The following is a 19958-nucleotide window of genomic DNA, read 5'->3' as shown; positions in this document are numbered from 1 at the left end:
CTACAACTTAAAATATCTTTTCCCTGAAGCCTTTCATGAGCCATCAGCAAAATTAGCCGCTCACTCTTCTTACGCAAGTATCACTCACCCAACAAGCCGGTGTCACTTTTCCACTTTGGGCCTTGGTTGCCATTTGTAGTATAGTGTGTGTGTGGGAGTGACGGGAGATGAGGCCAGAATAGGAAAAAGGAGTGAATTTACGAAGGACCTTGAATGTAAGGCTCGGGGGTTGTACTTAGTCCTGAAGTTGATTAGGAATAATGGCATCACTCGAAGAAGGAAAGGGGCCTGGTTTAATGTGAGTCTTCAAAGATTGACTTCACTGACCATGTGAAGAGTGAAGTGGAGAGTAAAGTCAGTCAGACAAAACTTGATGACCTCCTGAAAAAAGGGCAGGAATAATGGGGATGGAGATGAAAAAGATGGGACTTTTCTGAACTATACTCCATGGCATTGGGGCTATTAATAATACTTACTAAGCCCTTGCCATTTATCAGGCACAGATTTAAAAATACCCCCTGTATTAACTCATTTAACCTTCTCAACCATCTCATGAAGGAAACTGTATCCTTATCCCCATTTTGCAAAGGAGACATAGGTAGATTTAAGACACAGATAGATTTATTAAGCTGCCCAAGTCATACAGTGATTAATGAGTGGAGCCTGGATTTGAAAACAGTCAGTTGCCCCAGGACCCACGCACCTCTCCCCTGCTCTATACCTCCTACAACATAGTGAATTAATATAAAGATATGTTTAGCAGCACAAGAACATTTTATAATCCTTATCAATCCAAATTGAACGTCTACTTCAATCTTTTTGTAAAATCACCCTTCCAAAATATACCATTCATGAACACTGTGTTGTAAAACCCATGTTTATATGGATGTTTAGCCACTACGTGATGTTTTTCTTAGACTTTTTTTTCCCTCAGTCAAATGAGGGGAAATATCCAGCATATGGAAGCATTTCCACACTGCAAGTTATACTGAAGGGGAATATTATGCAATTTGCAAACACTGTCAAATGAAATATAAATATGCATTAGAAAATGCTACACAGAGACAAAAATATCTTTGTATCAAAGATTCATTCAGCCAATCATTTTTTCATTCAACAAACATTAATCTGGCACCCTGTTTATGGCAAGGATAGTGGTCAGCAGCAAGAAGAAAGAGATGAATAAGACTTATGCCTCATCATGAGGGAACTCATAGCCTTGCGATTTTTAATTTTAAATGGCCACAGCTGGATGAAACAATTGCCATTGATTCTTTGTAACCCTCTGAAAGATAAACAGTGCTTTGATTCGGACAGAGCCGTGGTCTCTAGCTCTACCTCTTAGAAGCTGGACATGGCATCCTACTATCTGAGTCTCAGTTTCCTCGACTGAAAAGGAGACAGACACTCCCTTCCATGGGGATTATGAGAATTAGGAATCGTGCACAGTGCATAAATCCTAGTTTGAGCCAATAATAGTAAATGAAACACTACTGTGGCCTTGTATTTTTCAATCACCAAGAAGCTTTCCAAGGGTCCAGTGAAAATTCACAATGAACCAAATATCCCCACCTGCTCCCAAACTAGCAAACAACAACAGCAAACAAAAACCTTGAACACTACACCAAACACTAATTAGGTACTATATGTTGGCTAACTGAATTTTTAAAAAAGCAAAAAACAAAACTCTCCTTAATGACATCAAGTAGGAAGGAAATGGCCCTGCCAACAGGAATAGAGTTGACTGAGATCTTGCAAAAGCAGCCAATGCCTTGTCACCAACTAATGCACACCAGCGGGGAAGGACAAGCTTTTTGAGCATCAGCCTCTGGATGTGGAATGAAACTTGCTAAGAAAAGGCAAAGACTCATAGAGCAGAGCAGGGCCCAGCTCCCTGAGAACCAGTGTCCCTGGAGAGAGAGAAAATTGGAGTTTTCCTGAACCTGTCCCAACAAGTTTTCTTCAAAAAGTGACACCGGGGGAACAGATGCTTCTTTGCTGACAAGGGGACCCCAGTGAACAAATTTTTAGGAACAACACAGTCCCACCCACCATTCCAGCTATGAGTCAACAAGGGACTTCCAGCCAAAGTGGTCAGACTGGTTCCCCCACCTCCACAGGGCAGGTATCTCACCATATAAGGGCTAACTAATGCAGGGCTAATTGGAGGAAACCAACAAATACCAAACACATTCCATGTGTCAAACATTATGTCAAGCTCTTTTCCTTGGGCAACCTGTTGAATATTCACAATAACTCAATCAGGTGGGGAAGTCGGTAGCTATTATTTCCATTTTGCTGGGTGAAAGAACTGCAATGCAGAGGGAGTAAGTTAGAACTCTCCTGGAGCTGTCCAACAGGTCTTCTCCAGAAAAGACCCCAAGATATGACCATTAGTGGGTGGAATTTTGAGTCTAGATCTTTCTTACACCAAAACCTCTGTTCATTAAGTTATGCCACCCCATCTCTCAGAGTAAAATCTGAAATGGGTTGTTAGAGGCTATCCCAAGACAAGTCTCTGCTCTTCTCTGCCCGTCATGGATCCCCAGCAGGCTGACCTCAAGGATGAGTATTCCCAATCTCCTTACCCTGTGGCATCTGGTTGGGTTTGGCAAATGAGCAGCACTAGCCGGAGACTGAAGGGTCCAAGAAGAGAGCAGTAGGGACCTTCATTCTTCTATTTCCACCCAGTCTTGCTTTACTGAGCCGTGCTGCATTCCTAGAGCCATGGGGCCTGTGGGGCCACCCCCCTTCTAGGGATCCAGAGTCCAAGTCCTACCTGTTGCCCCTTCTACCTGGGGCAGTAAGAGCTTCCTAACGTTGATAACTCCTGTGTGCCTCACCTTTCCTTGTGGATTCCCTTAATGGTGCCCATACCTCGTAAATACTCTCTTCACAAAATTTATATTCAGCCAAGCCTTTCTGAGTGTGCCATTAGTTTCCTGCTAAGATTCTAATGATACATATTGAGTTAAAAAACTATTAGATATTTAATTCCACCATAGTTTAGTTTCTTAAATTGGCCTTTGGGTATCTAGCAAATAGCATCAACTTGCATCTTATAGAAATGAATCCACTCATTGAATTGAAGGGAACACATTTTGTTTGGACATGATGAATTGTGGAGGGACAGTAGACTCCCCACATGTTATTGGCAAACTCTGTGGTGAATGAAGCTTCCCAGTCACACTTGGAATGTGATGTTTTTTTCATGAGGCCATGCTACAAAGATGAAATCCAAAAAATATGAAAACACATCTGACAGATCCTGCCAAGAAGTTCTCTAGAATGTATGCAAAATGGAACTAAAAAAGTATTTGTAACTCTGTCATAGAAAGTGGAGCTTCAGTTGGGAAAACTTGACTGAAATCACTTGAGCTCTCCTGTCACTGGCGTTCAGAAATGATGACTGAGTAATTTGAAAATGAACTGAGAAACGTTTCAGCCTTAATGACCTTTTTGAAGTTTTCACAGGCTCCTACACAACAGTAGTGTGTCCAGGAAACACATAAATCAAACAGGCCAGATGGGGGGCTTGAAGTCATGCCTCAATGGGTCTGCTAGATGAAGGCTCAGGCTCTGTTTACACTATGAAAATGAAGTTGAGACTTTAGCTCCTTTTCCCTCAAAGTGTGCTCCTTCCCCAACCAAAAAAACAAAACAAAACAAAACAAAACAAAAAAAACCCACACACTAAAAAACAATTGCCAGGCACTTCTCCTAGAACTTACTGCACAAACATCTCTTTCTCTGCCTTAACCCACACCCAGAGATCTACGTTGTGGGTAGTTACATGCATGATACCCAGTTGGTGTTTGTCTTTGGGAAAGTCCAAGGGGATAGTTTGTTGTCTGGAGTTCTTTGGTCTTGCAGCGTTTGGCATTTTGTAATCATGGCACTTTGAATTTGGTACCTACTCTCCTGAAGAATATTTTATAGGAGAATATGTTTGCTCTTCTAAATCTATCTGTGGATCATTCAGTATCTGTTTTCCCTCTCTTCCCCTCATTCCAACCTCACAAAGTCTTCTTGCTAGGACTTCACACCCACAGTAAAGTACGTGGTAGGCGCTCAAACATTTACATGAAAAAATATAAGCACTTCATTAATCTATTTATATTTTTAGTCGGTGACCACTTTTCTGTGGGGTAGGAAATAGGGCTACAATAAGCACGATGAAGTTTTAATTGCCCTGAACATTGGAGGTATTTTTTTCATCCATTTTCTTGTTGTGTGGCTTCAGGCAAGTTAACCCAACAGCTCTGGCTGGCTTTTCCCTCCCACAGACCAGGGACATGAACTCTTGTTTCACTGATTGCTGTGGCGATCAAATGCTACAGTCTTTGTGGGGGGCGTAGCCCAGTGATGGGCTTGTGAAAGAGGCTTCCTAAAGTCCAACCCATGCCATTCTTCTGAACTGACCCTGGGGACACATCATGTAAATAGTGCCAAGGACGGAGGGGATTAGGGGAGATTCCCAATACGGAGGAAACATGGATTTAGTGGACCATCTAACTGTACCCTACTCAAAGTTTTGCTCATGTTTTAGACCTTGTGCCAAGGAAACTTGCTTCAGGCTTCCCTAGAAGGCAGATAATATTATTAAGCAGCTTGCCAATATCTGGTTGCAACAAATATTTCAAATGACAAATTTTATACTCTATCCTGCATTTCCATCTCTGAATCTTCTTCTAGCTCCCTAGCAGATGCTGCTTGGTCGCTCATAGTTTGATAATCTCTAATTCTATGTGCATTTCCAACATCTGACTTATCTATCATTCTATTTCAGTCATCATTTAGAAACACTTTCAAGGGCACCTGGGTGGCTCATGGGTTAAAGCCTCTGCCTTCAGCTCAGGTTGTGATCTCTGGGATCGAGCCCCGCATCGGGCTTTCTGCTCAGCGGGGCTCTCTGCTTCCTCCTCTCTCTCTGCCTGCCTCTCTGCATACTTGTGATCTCTCTCTGTCAAATAAATAAAATTAAAAGAAAAGAAAAGAAAAGAAACACTTTCAGTGTGCGGGGTCCAGTGCTAGGGACTGAGATCATAGGAATGAGTAAGACACCGCCCCTCAGCAAAAGGCACTCCCATTCCGACCAGGAAGATAGAGCAATGAATACATTCTACAGTGTGATCACGATGACAGGATATAGGAGATGTCGAAAGCAGGGCCAGGACAGGGTGAGGCCACCCTGAAGGAATCGCTCACTGTCAAGGTCATGGGATTTGCAGAGTCAGCATTTGTACCACCACAGAGAATGAACGCTTGCTTAAATTTTGTGCCCAAGGCACCTCATTTGCACCTTTGTTCTGGCCCTGGGGAAAACACAGAGGAGAAAGATGCAATTCCTCTCTATGGAGTCCACCAAGAAGTTTCCTGGAGCAGATGACCTTGAACTGAAGCCTCTGATAAGGGAAGGAATTAGCCTGGGAGGGAAAGATGGAGAAGGATTTGAGAGCATCCTCTGCAAATGGTCAGCAAATGCACAACTGTAGTGGGGAGAGAGAGCATAGTTCATGGGTACACCTTCGAGTAGCCCAATGCGGTTAGATTCCTGCAGTGGGGAGACGGTTGTGGGGGAGGGGTGGCAGGACCGGGACTGGGAATGAATCAAGGGCCGGTTCACAGAACTCAGGAGAGGAAGAGACTGTATTATTGAAGCAGGACACTTTTGAGGGTGAAAGGAAGTGACATCTATACTTGTCAGAGCAGCAGAGTCGAAGTGGGATATGTCTGTGTACTGTGCATCCACGTTCCACAGCAAGCTGATGCCTCTTGACTGTGTTCCCAAACGCTGCTTTCCCCACTCCCTGACGTGTTGGACACATGTCACTCCTCTTTTGTGTCTAGGGCAGAGCTGGGAGAAAGAGAGGAAGTCAGAGAAACAGGCTTGTGACTGGGAGTCCAGTAAAACTTCTTCTAGATGTGAGTTTTAGAACGATGTTGAGGACGGGATCCCACCTTGTATGTAAGGACCATGTGGCCAGCTTGGCAAAGATCTTTTCCATTTTTTAACAAATCTGCACTCGCAAACATGACTATGTTATTTGAGCTCTGATTTTCAAGTGGGAAAAGGATTATAGTATTTCTGTGGGTGGTAGTGAAGAGGCCAGAAATTTTCAAAGTTTATCCCACCAAGCATGGTGCCAGTCTGCCAGCTCACATCCCTATTACCCTCTAAGGGGTTCCGGTGATTCCTGGAACCAGCTCTGCTGATGTACGGCTGCTGAATGCAGGGAGATTCCAGATTCCAGTGAGGTTCTAATGCACTGACTGGAAGAAAATGGTTTTGAAAGAGAATACTCATTTATTTAATGATGTTTAATACAAATTAGGTCTTTGGTGACATGTTATCCCTCACCCACATAGCATTGTGATATACATAAGATTTCTGTCTAGTTTACTTTTTATTATTAAATACAGAAAAGTAGAGAGAAAAAAGGATAATAAACACCTCTATGTATAGTACCTGGATTTTATTTTTATCTTTTTTTAAATATTTTATTTATTTATTTAACAGAGACAGAAAGAAAGCATGAACAGGGGGAGGGGCAGAGGGAGAAGCAGGGTCCCCAGTGAGCAGGGAGCCTGAAGCAGGGCTCAATCTCAGGACCCTGGGACCATGACCTGAGCAAAAGGCAGACGATGCTTAACCTACTGAGCCACCCAGGTGGCCCATCACTTTGATTTAAATGGCAAAAACGTATCACCACATTTTAGTTCATATGTGTATACACATGCATACGTGCATACACACACATGGTTTCCCAACTAAAACACAGATATCAGGATATCTCTGTCTTAAACACTTTGTTGTGCATTTCTAAATGGTAAGAGCAATTTCCTTCAAATAATAATACTTAATAAAATTAACAGCTGAAAAAGACCACAGTAACTCCCTAACGTCATCTACTACAGTTTTCATATGCAAATTTTCCCAACTGCCTTCCAAACTTTCCCAGTCCTACCTTCAAGCTAGTACCAATCAAGGACCATGCATTGCACTTAGTTATAACGTCCCTCCTCTTAAGTCTTTTAAAAATCTAGAACACTCCCCATTCCCCGAGCCCGTTGAAGGTGCCAGGCCAGTCGTTATGTGGAATGTCCACCTTCTGGACTTGTTTTCTTACTGTGCTATTTCCTCATGCTGTCTATTCTTTGTATTTCCAGTAAGCCGGAAGTTGTATCTGCAGGTTTAGCTATATTCTAGTTAAAAGTATGTGGCAAGAATACGTCATGGGTGAGTTGCTTTCCTTCGTATTAGATCACGGTAGGAAGCACATTTTACCTGATTTACCATAGAAGACATTAGTGGTACCAAGATCAATTAAATTGACCCTATTTAGAGATGAGAACTCTAAAGTTAGGGAGTTTGGTAACATGCCCAACATCATGCAGTTAGTAAGAGAGGAGGTGGAATTTAATGGGTTGCCTGCCCCTGCAGCTCAACGAGGGGGAGGGGCTTGTGGGCGGAGTCTCAGAATACCCTAAGAGGCCAACCAGAAGTATATGATGGGGCACAGAAGCTCCAGGATAAGAAACGCTCATGGAAAGAGAACTGTCTTCAATGGCAGTGGGTGGGAATAGGGCTATGGGTTGTGACCAGCTCAACATAGGAGCTGACAAAAGCTTAGTGGGAGACTTTCTTAAGCTTGTATTACAGTCAATTAGGCATGAAAAATAAAGCAAACTTTTTAATGCTTTCTTACAAACAGATTCGTGTTACGAAGTTGGAGAGAAGGCGGTCAGAGACCCGTTGTAAGGCACCATACTCAGTGAGCTTACCTGGCATGTAACAGGCAGTTCACAGCCGTTTGTCCATTGAATGAGGCTATTTGTGTCCAGTGCTGGTAACGCATTCAGCCTCAGCCCTGACAGCTGACCAGTCCCGAGGGCCACTGATGCTAGTTCCCCAGGATCACGTGATTCCATGTGCTCTTGCGCATCATTACCCCAGCTGTATTGGGGCAAGCCACCATCTCACCAGAAAATACTGTAATGGCCTCCCGACTGGTCTACTCTCTTCCACTCTTACACCTTTCCCATCCATTCTCCACACTGCTGCCAAAATAATTTAAAGACTGCGAGTCAGATTTAAAATTAGGCTTAAATACTCTCAGTTGCTTACACTTAGGATAAGATCCCAGTTTGCTGTCTTATTTGACAAGGCTCTGCATAATCTGCAGTCCATCACCTTCTCCAGGCTCATCTCTTCCTCTGTGCCTTTCTGTTACACAGCTCTAACTCTAATTTGTCTTCCCTTCCTCCTTGAATGTGTCCCCCACTCTCCTGCTTCTGAGCCTTTCCATATGCTGTTCCTTCCGTCTGGAATCCTCTTCCTCCTACTCTGCTTTATAGCATAGATCTCCTAACTATTTTCACCTTGAATAGCACTTTCTCAAGGGTGCTTTCTTGGATTCTCAGATCGGGCTCGATCTCCCTATTAGAGTCCTCACTTAATGTCTTGCTTTTAATTGGTAGGTCTAATCAAGTTTGTGATTAAATTACTGTTTATGCAATTGTATGTCTGTCTATATCTCTAACTAAGCTGTTAAGTTCCAGCTATAAGGAACCATGTATAAACCCAGCATTCCAGGTAGATCTAGCACAAAGTAAGTGCTTAATAAAAAAAATAATTGAAAGAATGAATGAGCGGGCCAGTGAGTGAGTGAATGAGTGAGTGAATTTATCATTTCCTAGTTCTAGTCACACATCATTTCTAAGACAGGTTAGTGGGTTTTGGTCCTTAGTCATTCATGCAGTTTCAGCTTCGCAAACCCTCTTTTATCAATCAGGATTCTGCAACATTAGGGTCTTGAGTGCCCTGAGATTTGGGCTCTAAATATGGCTATGGAGAAGAGCATTCCTTCTTCATTCATGTCAACTACAAGGTGGAAGGTGCCGTAGAGAAGGACAGAACCAGGAAAACCCAAAGGCAATAACTCTCCAGGTTTGGTGGAGGGGGTGTGGAGATAATAGAAGAGACTTCCTAAATAAGCTGACTCCTGACCTAGGTTACAGAACTGTTTAGGAGTTGGCCAGAGGAATAGGGATTGGCGGGGATGGGGGGGGGGTGCATTCTTGGCTCATGGAACAGCATACGCAAGGGCACAGAAAGGAGAGAATGTGGCCCTTTCAGTGGACTGCAAGGAGCTTGGTGTGGCTAAAGAGTGAGCAGTAAGACCAGAAGTGAGGGAGGTAAGTGAGGTGTGACTCACAAAAGGTCTTCTAGTCATATAAAGGAGTTTAAACTTTAGGCAAGATAGAATGGAAAGCCAATGAAGGAGATACAGCAAGGAGTGAAATGAGTAGAAATGAATTCTTAAGCGATTGTGCAAACTGTGGCTCAAAGGAAGAAGAAAGACGCACAATCCAAATTCAATTTGGTTAAGTGTATTGAGTTGGATTTGATAATTCTTGACTTTGTCAGGACATGTGTTTTTGTGCTTCTTTTTCTACTTGCCAAATCAAACATGCCTATAGCACTGTGTAGAAGGAGCATAATCTGCTACTTAACCCTTTTCTTCTCTAGAGGAGGGGGGGTTTGAATTAACGCATTGACTGATTGCTTACATACAGGCCAGGCCCCCCTTAAGCTGTCCCAGATAGCTGGGTTCTGTTGCTGGTTTTGTAGTTTTTATTTATTTAACCAGAGCTAGAAACATGGAAAACAACTTGACTCTGAGCACGTGGATGGGTTTCCTTGCAGGAGTCTGAGCTGGCAGTTATTTTAATTAGCAACACATTTTATAAGGGCAGAATCAGAAATGGAAACATGTCAAGGCCTCTTTAGCTATTAAGTTTGGCAGACTCACAGGAGTGTGCCTGGGCATGGTAATCAGCTCCTGACTACCCTCCATCTCCCAAGGGAACCACACCAACAGCCAGAAGGAGTTCTCCCTGCGAGGAGAGCACCCCCTTGGGTGTTGGAGGACTTCACAATGTCACACAACAAATGCTGAGGACGCAGGGGTCCTCTTGGAGCTAGTTCTGGGAAATAAGGCTTCTCAGTGTAGGCCTAAGGTCATCCCTCTTTCGTCTAGCCCCAGGCCGATTTCTCTATTTGATGATCTTTTAAGAATCAGTCCCTCTAGATATGCATCTCAATTTACTGAGTTTATCTCTCTAAAATCTACTTTGCATTTGAAAAATGATTTCTTCTTTTTATTTGCCACAGTGGTTTCCTAGGATCCCTGGGAATATATCATATAAATGTATACATATATATGTGTGTGTGCATATGTAAAATATATAATATGTAATATATTATTTATAGCATAATATGTAATAAAAGTTGGCTATATAATATATATACACATACATACACATACATACATACACATATAGATGTATACATATATGTGTGTGCATATGTAAAATATAATATATAATATGTAATATATTAACTGTAACATAATATGTGATAAAAGTTGTCTATATAATAAATCACATATGTTATATAAGTTATATAATATATAAATTATATAAATATATTACATAATATATAGTATTATATACATAATCTACCTTCTAAAAATTACTGGCACCTACGTATACTATGTATACTGTTGTAATATGAAGCTCTCCTCAGTGAATGAAGCTGACAGGGTACCATCTTTATTCCTTCATCCATTCACTGAAGAAGTCCCTGAACTTCTTTCTGAGCCAGACATATGCTAAGTGTGGAGGACAGGAAGAAACGGGTCTGTGAATTTGGAAAGTCTCAGTTTAAGGGGGTAAAGTGACCCAGGGACCAGTTTAAGACGAAGTGGTAAAAATGGTGACAGACATATACACAAGGTTCTTTGGTTTGCAAGTGACGGAAACCAATCTGAAGCAGCATGAAAAAGACGGAGAATTTGTAGGCAGAGGGAAATATTGTGTTAAATTCAAAGTCACATTTTTGGAAGCAAGCAGCTCCCTGGGATGGGCTGGGAAGACCTGGGACACAACCTCTCTCAGGCTCTCACTCCTTGTGTCTCCTTTCTTCTTCCCTTCCCACTGACTGCCTTTCTCTGCTTCACTCAAGCTCCTAATATTTCATTATCCAAATGCAAACAGATATCCCAGACTGAAATGAATCTCTTAGTCACAGTTTCAGGGCAGAGAGTCTGGCTGGGTCAGGCATCCCTCCCAGGTCTGATCAGCTGAGGCCGCGTGCCCAACTGTATGCCACAGGCAGTAGGTGGCTGTCATTCCGCGCGACTGCAGAGAGATATTCTGAAACTCAACACGTGCAATCTCGAATTTTCTCTCAAGAGGGACAAACATTATTTTCGTACTCGGTGTTGCTTCTCTCTGCAATAAGGCTTTAAAAGTCTATAGCTATCTTTAATGTAATCGGCTAGAATTCTCACATTTTTGGGGAGGCTACAAAGAATCACTGGGTGTCAGTTCTAAACTTTTAAAAGAGAAATAAATAAGGAGGGGAGAGAGGAAAGAAACCATTTTATCCTAAAAAATGCAATGCACTAAAATTCCTAAATCATATTTGATGGAACACTGTTTTGTACTAGGTTCAGTTTTTAGGCCAGAGATGCCAAGACTGTGGTGCATCCAATGAGAACAGCTTACTCCCGGTAGGCAGAAGGCCACAAAAAGAATTGTCTGCGTTAGAATGTACTGGAATCTTACTCCTGTAATTTCTAGATTCAGACAAGCCCTTGTTCTGCCTCCACAAACACCTCCCGAAAGCTATAAGGGCTTTTCAAGGCCATCAACCCAAACTCCTAAATTATTATTTATTTTTTAAAAGTCTCTTGCGTTGTGGTCCAATAACACCTAAGATCTGTCACAGTACTTCTGGAAATTAAAAGAATTAAAAGCACTTGTTAATTCATCCTGGAACAGACTGGGTCAAAACAGAAGAGAACAACATTGAGTTTTGGGCACATGGCCTCTAGTTCAGTATCTGCCACTTTGGTATTAAAAAAAAAAAATTTTTTTTTTTTAAATATACAACTGTTTTTTGCTTTGAGAAGCAGGCACCCACAGTTAGACGTGCAGGTAGAAAATCCAAGTCTTCCCAGGAGGAGGCTGCAATGAAGAGCAGGGCTGGTGTTGGCCACTCTCTTCCTTGGCATACTGGGGGAGTCTACCTATGTTCACTTCCAAGCGTTCATTTACACCAGCATGGGGTTCCTATGGAGTCCTGCCTCTGAGCCCAAGCACAGCTGTCTAAACACACAACACTTTCATTCTAAAAGGAGGAGTAGAGGGGTATCTGGGTGGCTCAGTGAGTTAAAGCCTCTGCCTTCGGCTCGGGTTATGATCCCAGGGTCCTGGGATCGAGCCCTGCATCCAGCCTCAGATCTGGCTCTTTGCTCAGCAGGGGGCCTGCTCCCCAACCCCCACCCGCCGCCTGCCTCTCTGCCTACTTGTGATCTCTGTCTGTCAAATAAATAAATGAAATATTTTAAAAAATTAAATAAAATAAAAGGAGGGATAGATAAGAACCCAGAGAAATGAACGGTGGAGGAGAGTATACTAAAGGAGGTACAAGGCACTAAAGGAGTTTGGAAGAGAACGTAGTAGGTAAGGTGGTGAAAAATTGAAATCCCAGGTTTGTCATCTCTAGCTATGTGACCCTGGTCAGGTTTTCACTATCATTTAACATTAGCATTTTCACCTGAAAATGGAGGATTATTAGAATATTCACCTCATAGGGTTGTGGCATACATAAAGTTAGCAGAGATTGGAAGATAATGTGTTATTGTCATATGGAAGAAATGTCATGTATCCTAGGCCTGAGAGGATGCTTTCTGTATTAGCAAAATAATGGAAATGATGTACTATAAAGTTATTATGCATGTTAGCTACACAAAATTTAGAAAATATAGTAATTATTAAAAAAGGCAAATAAACTCCAATTCCCATTTCTAGAGATGAATACTGTGGTAGTTTTGGTAAACCTCCGTCTGGTCTTCTTTCTTTCTTTTCATATATTATTACATGTAACAAATAAATTATGTAGTCAAGTTTTCTATATATATATTTTTAAAGATTTTATTTATTTATTGGAGAGATAGAGATCACAAGTAGGCAGAGAGGCAGGCAGAGAGAGGAAGGGAAGCAGGCTCCTCACTGAGCAGAGAGCCCGATGCGAGGCTCGATCCCAGGACCCTGGGAACACGACCTGAGCCGAAGGCCGAGCCACCCAGGTGCCCCTAGTTTCCTATATTTTAAAGTCAAATAAAGTAGTTATTTCCTTTACAATTTTCTATTGCTTTCTTATTTTGGAAGGCTTCCTCTATTCTCAAATGTAAACACTGTTTTAACTTATACTCTATATAGAGTACCCTCAGCTAGGGCTTCCTAAACTTCCTTTTACAACTCAAGGATAACAGGACAAGATAAAATAATAAATTACAAATAAAGTAAGATTTTTTTTTAAAGGAAAAGATGCAAAGAAGGAAGAGATTTATATTAAAAAAGCATGAAAAGAAGTTGCTTGTTCATTAACCCAATTTCTGTGTCATTACTGGGTGCTGTTGTGCTTGGCTCTGAGGATCCTGAAGCTGCGTGAGACCTTGTTTTTGTCCCAAGAAGAAATGCCCTTTCAGTGAGATTAATGTGACCAAAGGCAGCTAGAAATTCTTATTAAACTGTACGCCAATGAGAAAAGAAAGGAAACCAGTGTATGGGGAGCTTCTGCCCTGTATAGCATAGTAAAATCCCACTTACCTCTCCTGGCAGCCATGAGAGGTGGGTGTGGGTAGCCCATTGCACAGGTGAGGAGACTGAGGGCAGAAAGGAGATGTGATTTGCTCTAAGCACCAGGGTAGGTGAACTAGACCTGGAACCAGCTGGCTTTAAGGTTGCAGTCACAGGAGGTCTGCTGCTTAGAAAGGCCCCAGTGGTCACCATCTTGTGAAATGATTATTGTAAATGATATTTTGTTATCATTTTCATGAAAAATTCATCTTTTAATAATTTTATCCCTGAATTTGAGTTCCTAAGTGAAGCCTGATAGGACAATCATGCACATTCTGGGAACTGAGAGCCCCCAGATCAATGGACGCTCTCCTCTCCCACTGCCTCCCTGCTTGCCCGGTTGGGTTCTCCCTCCTGCTCCCCAACACCGGCTCTCAGCTGCCCAGTCATCTGCTCCCCACCCACTACACTGGGCCTCCCACCCAGGACAGCCGCAGGGTCCTACTGGCAGAAAGAGGCCCGCCTTCTGCTTTTGCCCTCTACGCCAGGTCAGGCCTGGGGGCATGGGCACAGGTAATGTCAGGCACACACCTGTAGCAACTATTTATGGGGCAAAGCTGTCGTTGCCCTGGGCTGGCAGCACCATGTCACATCCAGCAGGCAACTCACTGGGGCCTTCTTACTCACCCCACCCACTTAGCAGAGTGTCCCTGCACAGAGGTTGCCCATCAGCCTTCGGCGCCACGGTCCTTTGCGGAGGGGAGACTGACTTTCCCAGCCGGGGCAGCGTGTTTTCTCTTTCCATGGGCTCTGCCAACTACGTTCTCTGCCAGGAATCCAGACCAGAATGACCTCAAAGCCTTCATTTCCTATGATGTCCCACAAGGTTGGGGATCACGTGAAGCAAAGCGTGAGTGTGAGGTCAGAGGGCTTCAGCCAGCCACATGCCAGAAGTCCAGACAGGAACTTGGCAGCCTCGTTGCACACCTCTGGGACTCCCCATCAGCTGCTGGGGACAACACCCCCCATTCTTCCGGCTCAAGTGGCAGCTTTGGTCATGCCTGTGCTGTCCCCCTCCTTCCGTTTCTCCCCCTTACGGCAGGACCTTGGCATTACTGCACAGAAGTCACTCTCTCCATCTACACAGCGATGCAGACAAATCAGGCCCATGGTGACAGGTGGGTGGGGTTGGGAGGTCTTAGAAAGACTCACAGGCACAGTAGGAAGGAACTGAACCAGGTGGCAGAAAGAGGGATATGAGGGAGAATGTTGTGGGTTTCGCAGAGCTGAGTGTTTTCCCAGAATGTGGCACTTGCAGTGCTCAAGCAGGGTAGTCCGGGGCGAATTCGGATGGTTGGTCCCTCTCGGGGGTCAGATCATGGAGGCAGTGACGACTAGCAGCATCAGTGTCTTACAGGTGCCCAAGCTCCTTACCCTCCTTGATCACGTCTTACTCTGACAACACCTGTGGGCAGAAGACTGTCTCGGCCACTCTCCCATTTTAGTCATGAAGAAACTCAGAGAATACAAAAGACTCACCCTCAATCAAATAGTTCCTAAGTACAGGACTGCAAATCCCTATCGGTTAACAAACTAGGAATAGTGGTGTCTGATAACCGATCTAACGTGTGGAGGAAGAAAGAGAGAAGGGACAGGCTCCTGAGTTGACCAAAAGATAGCTACTTCCTCGAAAAGAAATTGGGAAATTATGAGGAAAGAACTATCGGGGTTGGAGTGTATCACGCTCTGAATCCGTGGAGGGACTATTCCTTCATGGGCCAATGTCTTGAATATGCTCAGCCCAAATCATGTTGGCCTAATCAGTCAATCTGCGTTGGAAACTACAAAGCTCTGAGACACACCTTGGCAATGGCTTTCTGCTTCTACTCAGGAAATATTCTGGGTCACCCTGACAAGACAAGCACAAGAATTAGCAGTAAGTGACTGTGACTGCACGGTGAGCAGGAAGTAAGCACACACAGCTAATTCTCTGAAAGGACTGGAGTACGGGAACCACAGAAGGAAGCCCGGAAGGGAGGGGAGAAGGAGAGATGTTGGTATGCTCTCTTTAGGAATTGTTTTTCATTTACTTTTTTTTGTCATTACCCATTTCGTTTTCATTTAATTTATTTCTTTGACAATTGATTTCCTGAAGCCATGCTACAGTCAGAGAACACAAAGTCACAGCCCTGCCATTGAGAACCTCATGTATGTGTCAGTGAGGTGGACAGGGACAGTCTGGGACCAGTGCTGTGAGACGGGTCTGTCCCTGTTTGGGGGGAATTCTCCAGTGGAAGTAATGCAAATAGAGCCCTGAACAATGAGAGAAAGAAAGAAAGAAGAAAGGAAAGGAAGAAGGAAGGAAAAGAAAAGAAAGAAAGAAGGAAGGAAGGAAGGAAGATAGATTAATTTCAGGTAGAAAGGGGGTAGAAAAGTGCCATTCATTTTCTCCTTCATTGATTCAGCTAAGATTTATTTAGCATCTACAGTGCGCCTGGCTTTCCTTTAAGTGACTTGGCTCAGGATGGACAGCTCAGAGACTGAGCTCAAGCCTTTCTGAATCTAACTTCCGCCATATTAAGACTCCTTCAGAGAAGACCATGACCTTCTGGAAGAGGCAGGGCCTTTAGGGGGAAAGCAGGATTTAGGTCCACAGATCGATTCCCCTATAGTCATCTGCTGCAAGCTTACCTCAAGGGTAGACCTCCATACACAGGTGGGGAGTTTAGGGAAAGAGGAATAAACACAGAAGCTACCACTCCCTAAGCACATACCGCATTCCTGGCCCTGGGCTACCTCACCTTTTAAACTCATTCTGTGTTCCTGATCTCAAAATGGAAACTCAGAGAGGTTATTAAAAACTTTACCCAAGGCCACACAGCCAATAAGAGAGTGCAGGGTCTTTCTGACTCATAGTCTATATTCTTACCACAGCACTGGACTTTTCCCGAAAGCATGTAACTAGAGTGTGCCTATTTAACTGTGAAATTCTCAACCCTTCATATCTTACATTCCACCAATTCCTCTACTTTTATAATTATCTCTACTCCTTCTGCTACTATAAAAATTAATAACTAGCAAGTGGGAATTTTTACAACAACCATATTTCACAACAGAACGACAACTGGGCTTTTCTAGGCCCTTCCAATACAGTTAACGCAAGTAACGGGGTAAGCTTTAAGACCTCTCCTCCTCTTGAAAGGCTGATTCCCTGGAAACTCCCAAGTAAGGCTCAGAATCAATCTTGCTGAGTTTTGCCGGTGACCAACATTTTTGAAATCTCCCCTCCCTACTGTCCCAGCTTTTGTTTTGTTTTTGTTTTTATTTGTTTGTTTGTTGTACCTTGCATTTGTTTAATTCTCCAAAAATGCCAGTAGAGGTTAGCGATGTTGCGCAAGACCTCACATTATCAATCTAGGCTATTCAAAGCATATGCTAGGACTGACTATTTTGTGGATATTATTCCTCTTGGTTACAATTTATGACAACCAAACAGAGCTTTTGCTACAAACAAACTTGCAATTATAAATTAGAAAAAAAAAGTATCTGGGCAACACACAGAGAAAGGCTATATCTCTGAAATTGACTCTTGGTTTTTGGAAGGAGAAGTGGGGCAGGGGGAGGGAGAGGAGAGAGGATTATGCTTCCTAAATTCTTGGAGATTCCATCCAGAGAGCAGCCCAGCCTCACTTCTGTGGCTGAGAACTTCGACTCCAGCTTCCATCTGGTTTCCATAATGCAAGGGAACTTGGCGAATGGCTGGCCACGTAACAGCAGCACGTGCACACTCTGACCACGAGCACCAGTAAAAGGAGCCAAAGAGGATGAAGAAATTTCCCCCAGTCCCTCTGCACAGTCTCACGCAGGAGAAGTGGCTTTTGAGAGAAAGAGTGTGCTCTTCCCCCGTGCTGGGCAGGTTCACAGAGAACTCACCACTTCACTGAATCAAAAATGTTCAAACCCTGGGGTGCTTGAGTGGCTCAGTGGGTTAAAGCCTCTGCTTTCGGCTGGGGTCGTGGTCCCAGGGTCCTGGGATCAAGCCCCATATCTGGCTCTCTGCTCAGCGGGGAGCCTGCTTCCTCCTCCTCTCTCTGCGTGCCTCTCTGCCTGCTTGTGATCTCTGTCTGTCAAATGGATAAATAAAATCTTTAAGAAAAAAAAAAGCCCAAACCTAATGATGTTACCAGTTATTCTAGAAATAGAATTCTAGAACGTTTTAATGCGACTGTTGCAATTAATTCTATACACTGTGCCAGTTGCACAAGAAGCAGGATCTAAGAGAAAGAGCCTGTGCTGGGATCCGAAAGGATATGACCATTCTGTAACTGACTGTGGAGCCTTGAACAGATTACTTAAACTGTCTGGAAAGTAAGCAGAGTATCCTTAATTTTTGAGGTTTTTTATTGATGACGTATATAAAACATCTCGTACACAGTGCATGTTTAATAAATGGTTAATGAATTAAGGCTAAAGTGATGCTTTCTTCCAACACTTATAATTATTAAAACATGCTTACATGCTTTATGAAAAGGGTATGTCTAGCCCGAGGATAGTGTACATACATCGCTTCCATCAATCTTTTTATTAACACACCTTTGTTGTTTTTAATTTATATAATTTGCAGTGCTTTCATTCAAAGAATCATGGAAAACGCAGTTTGAAAGGCATCTCCAATTCCCTCACCTTACAGATGAAGGCACTGATGATGTGATGGCAGAAAAAAAGCCCAGATGATCCCCAATACAGACAGTAAGCCAGTACTAGATCGAGGGTGACCCCAGCATCCCAGTGCTCAGTTTTTCCTGTCTACTATTCCATCTGATCTCATACATATTTCTGAGGTTACAATAATTTCAGTTGTCCCTCTAAAGGACTCACTGTAAAGTGACAGAGCTGGCTGCTGTCTGCAAAGTTCCTCCATTGCTGCTTAGAGGGCCCCCAAAGATGCCTTATCCCTGGAACCAGTGAATGTTATCTTAGATTTTAAAAAGTCGGGGGAGGACTTTGCATATGTGATGACGTTAAGGATCTGGAGGTGGGGAGATTATTCTGAATCCTCCAACTGGGTCTGCTATAATCACCACGGCCCTTATCATAGGAAAGCAAGAGGAGTCAAGGATGAAGGGAAGGCGATGTGGTGTGAAGATGGTGAATGGACTGATGCCCGCAGAGGATGGAGGAAGAGGCCACAAGCCAAGGGACATGCACAGTTTCTCGAAACTGGAAAAGGCAAGCAGATTCTTCTCTAGATCCTCCAAAAGGAACCAGTCCCACTGACACCTTGACATTAGCCCAGTGAAACTGATTTTGAGCTTAAGGCTTCTGGAGCCGTCAGAAAAATACATTTGTGTTGTCCTGAGTTCTCCTTTGTGATGATTTGTTACAGCAGCAACAAGAAACTAATACAACATGTCACATACCGTATCAAAAACATTGACAATCAAAGTATCCAGTAACCAGGGATTAAATAACTAAGTTAAAGAACACAATGCAGCCTTTTTTAAAAGTATTGATTCATATCTATTGAAATTGGAAAATGTATATATTATAATTTAAAATTAAAAAAGGCAGTTTATCCTATCACATATAGACTATGATGCCGTTTTGAAAGAGAATAGAAAATTAGACTGGAAGTATATATTCCAAGTTCTTTACAGTGATGATCACTGATGGTGGAATTTTTCTATGTTCTTCTATGTACTTTTCTGTGTTCCCCAAATATGATGTAGTAAATGTGTTCATTTTATCATCAGAAAAAGTGATTCTTTTTTTAGAAACACGAATCAATTATTCCCTGATTCTTTCATTTCCACAGAACAGGAAACGTCTATGTAAAGCAGAGGGAATGCTGACTCGAGGAAGGGAGAGCTAGACCAATGTTCTCAATACAGATTTTGGAAGCTTATCCTTAACTTACAAAAGGCATCAGAAGCCCAATTTGAATCATCCCTATGAAGGCTCATAGAAATGACCCATGCTTCCTTCTCTGCCTTCAGTTCTCCTCTACAGACCACGCTTTGGTAATTAGGAAGAGTTAATAAGCACTTCCTCCCTTAGACAAGTCACAAAGAATGCTGGAGAGCATAATTACGTGTGACATCTTGCAGCCTTGCAACAGAATCTTCCAGTGCAAATGCTATGCAAAGGGGATTGCACTCAGGCAAAAACTGAAATGTAAAGAGACTCTGATATTCTAGACCACGGAACATTCTCACAAGCCAGGAGATTTCCAGGGCTTGCCTGTCCTTTACTATTCATTTCTACTCTGCTCTTACGAGTTTGGTTTGTTTTTGTTATTGTTTGGT

At 43.0% G+C, this 19958-nt stretch overlaps 1 long non-coding RNA gene across 1 annotated transcript in view; it reads left to right on the top strand.

The window, feature by feature from the left end:
- LOC132025058 (uncharacterized) overlaps nucleotides 1-19002 on the top strand; it is a 28757-nt gene extending 9755 nt beyond the window's left edge. The window contains exon 3 of the long non-coding RNA XR_009406401.1: nucleotides 18752-19002. This is a non-coding gene — a long non-coding RNA (uncharacterized LOC132025058). The remainder of the gene's footprint in view (nucleotides 1-18751) is intronic.
- The last annotated feature ends 956 nt before the right edge of the window (nucleotides 19003-19958 follow it).

Source organism: Mustela nigripes, chromosome 9 (assembly GCF_022355385.1).
Source record: "Mustela nigripes isolate SB6536 chromosome 9, MUSNIG.SB6536, whole genome shotgun sequence".
Lineage (NCBI taxonomy): Eukaryota > Metazoa > Chordata > Mammalia > Carnivora > Mustelidae > Mustela > Mustela nigripes.
This window is presented reverse-complemented; position numbering and strand designations above follow the sequence as displayed.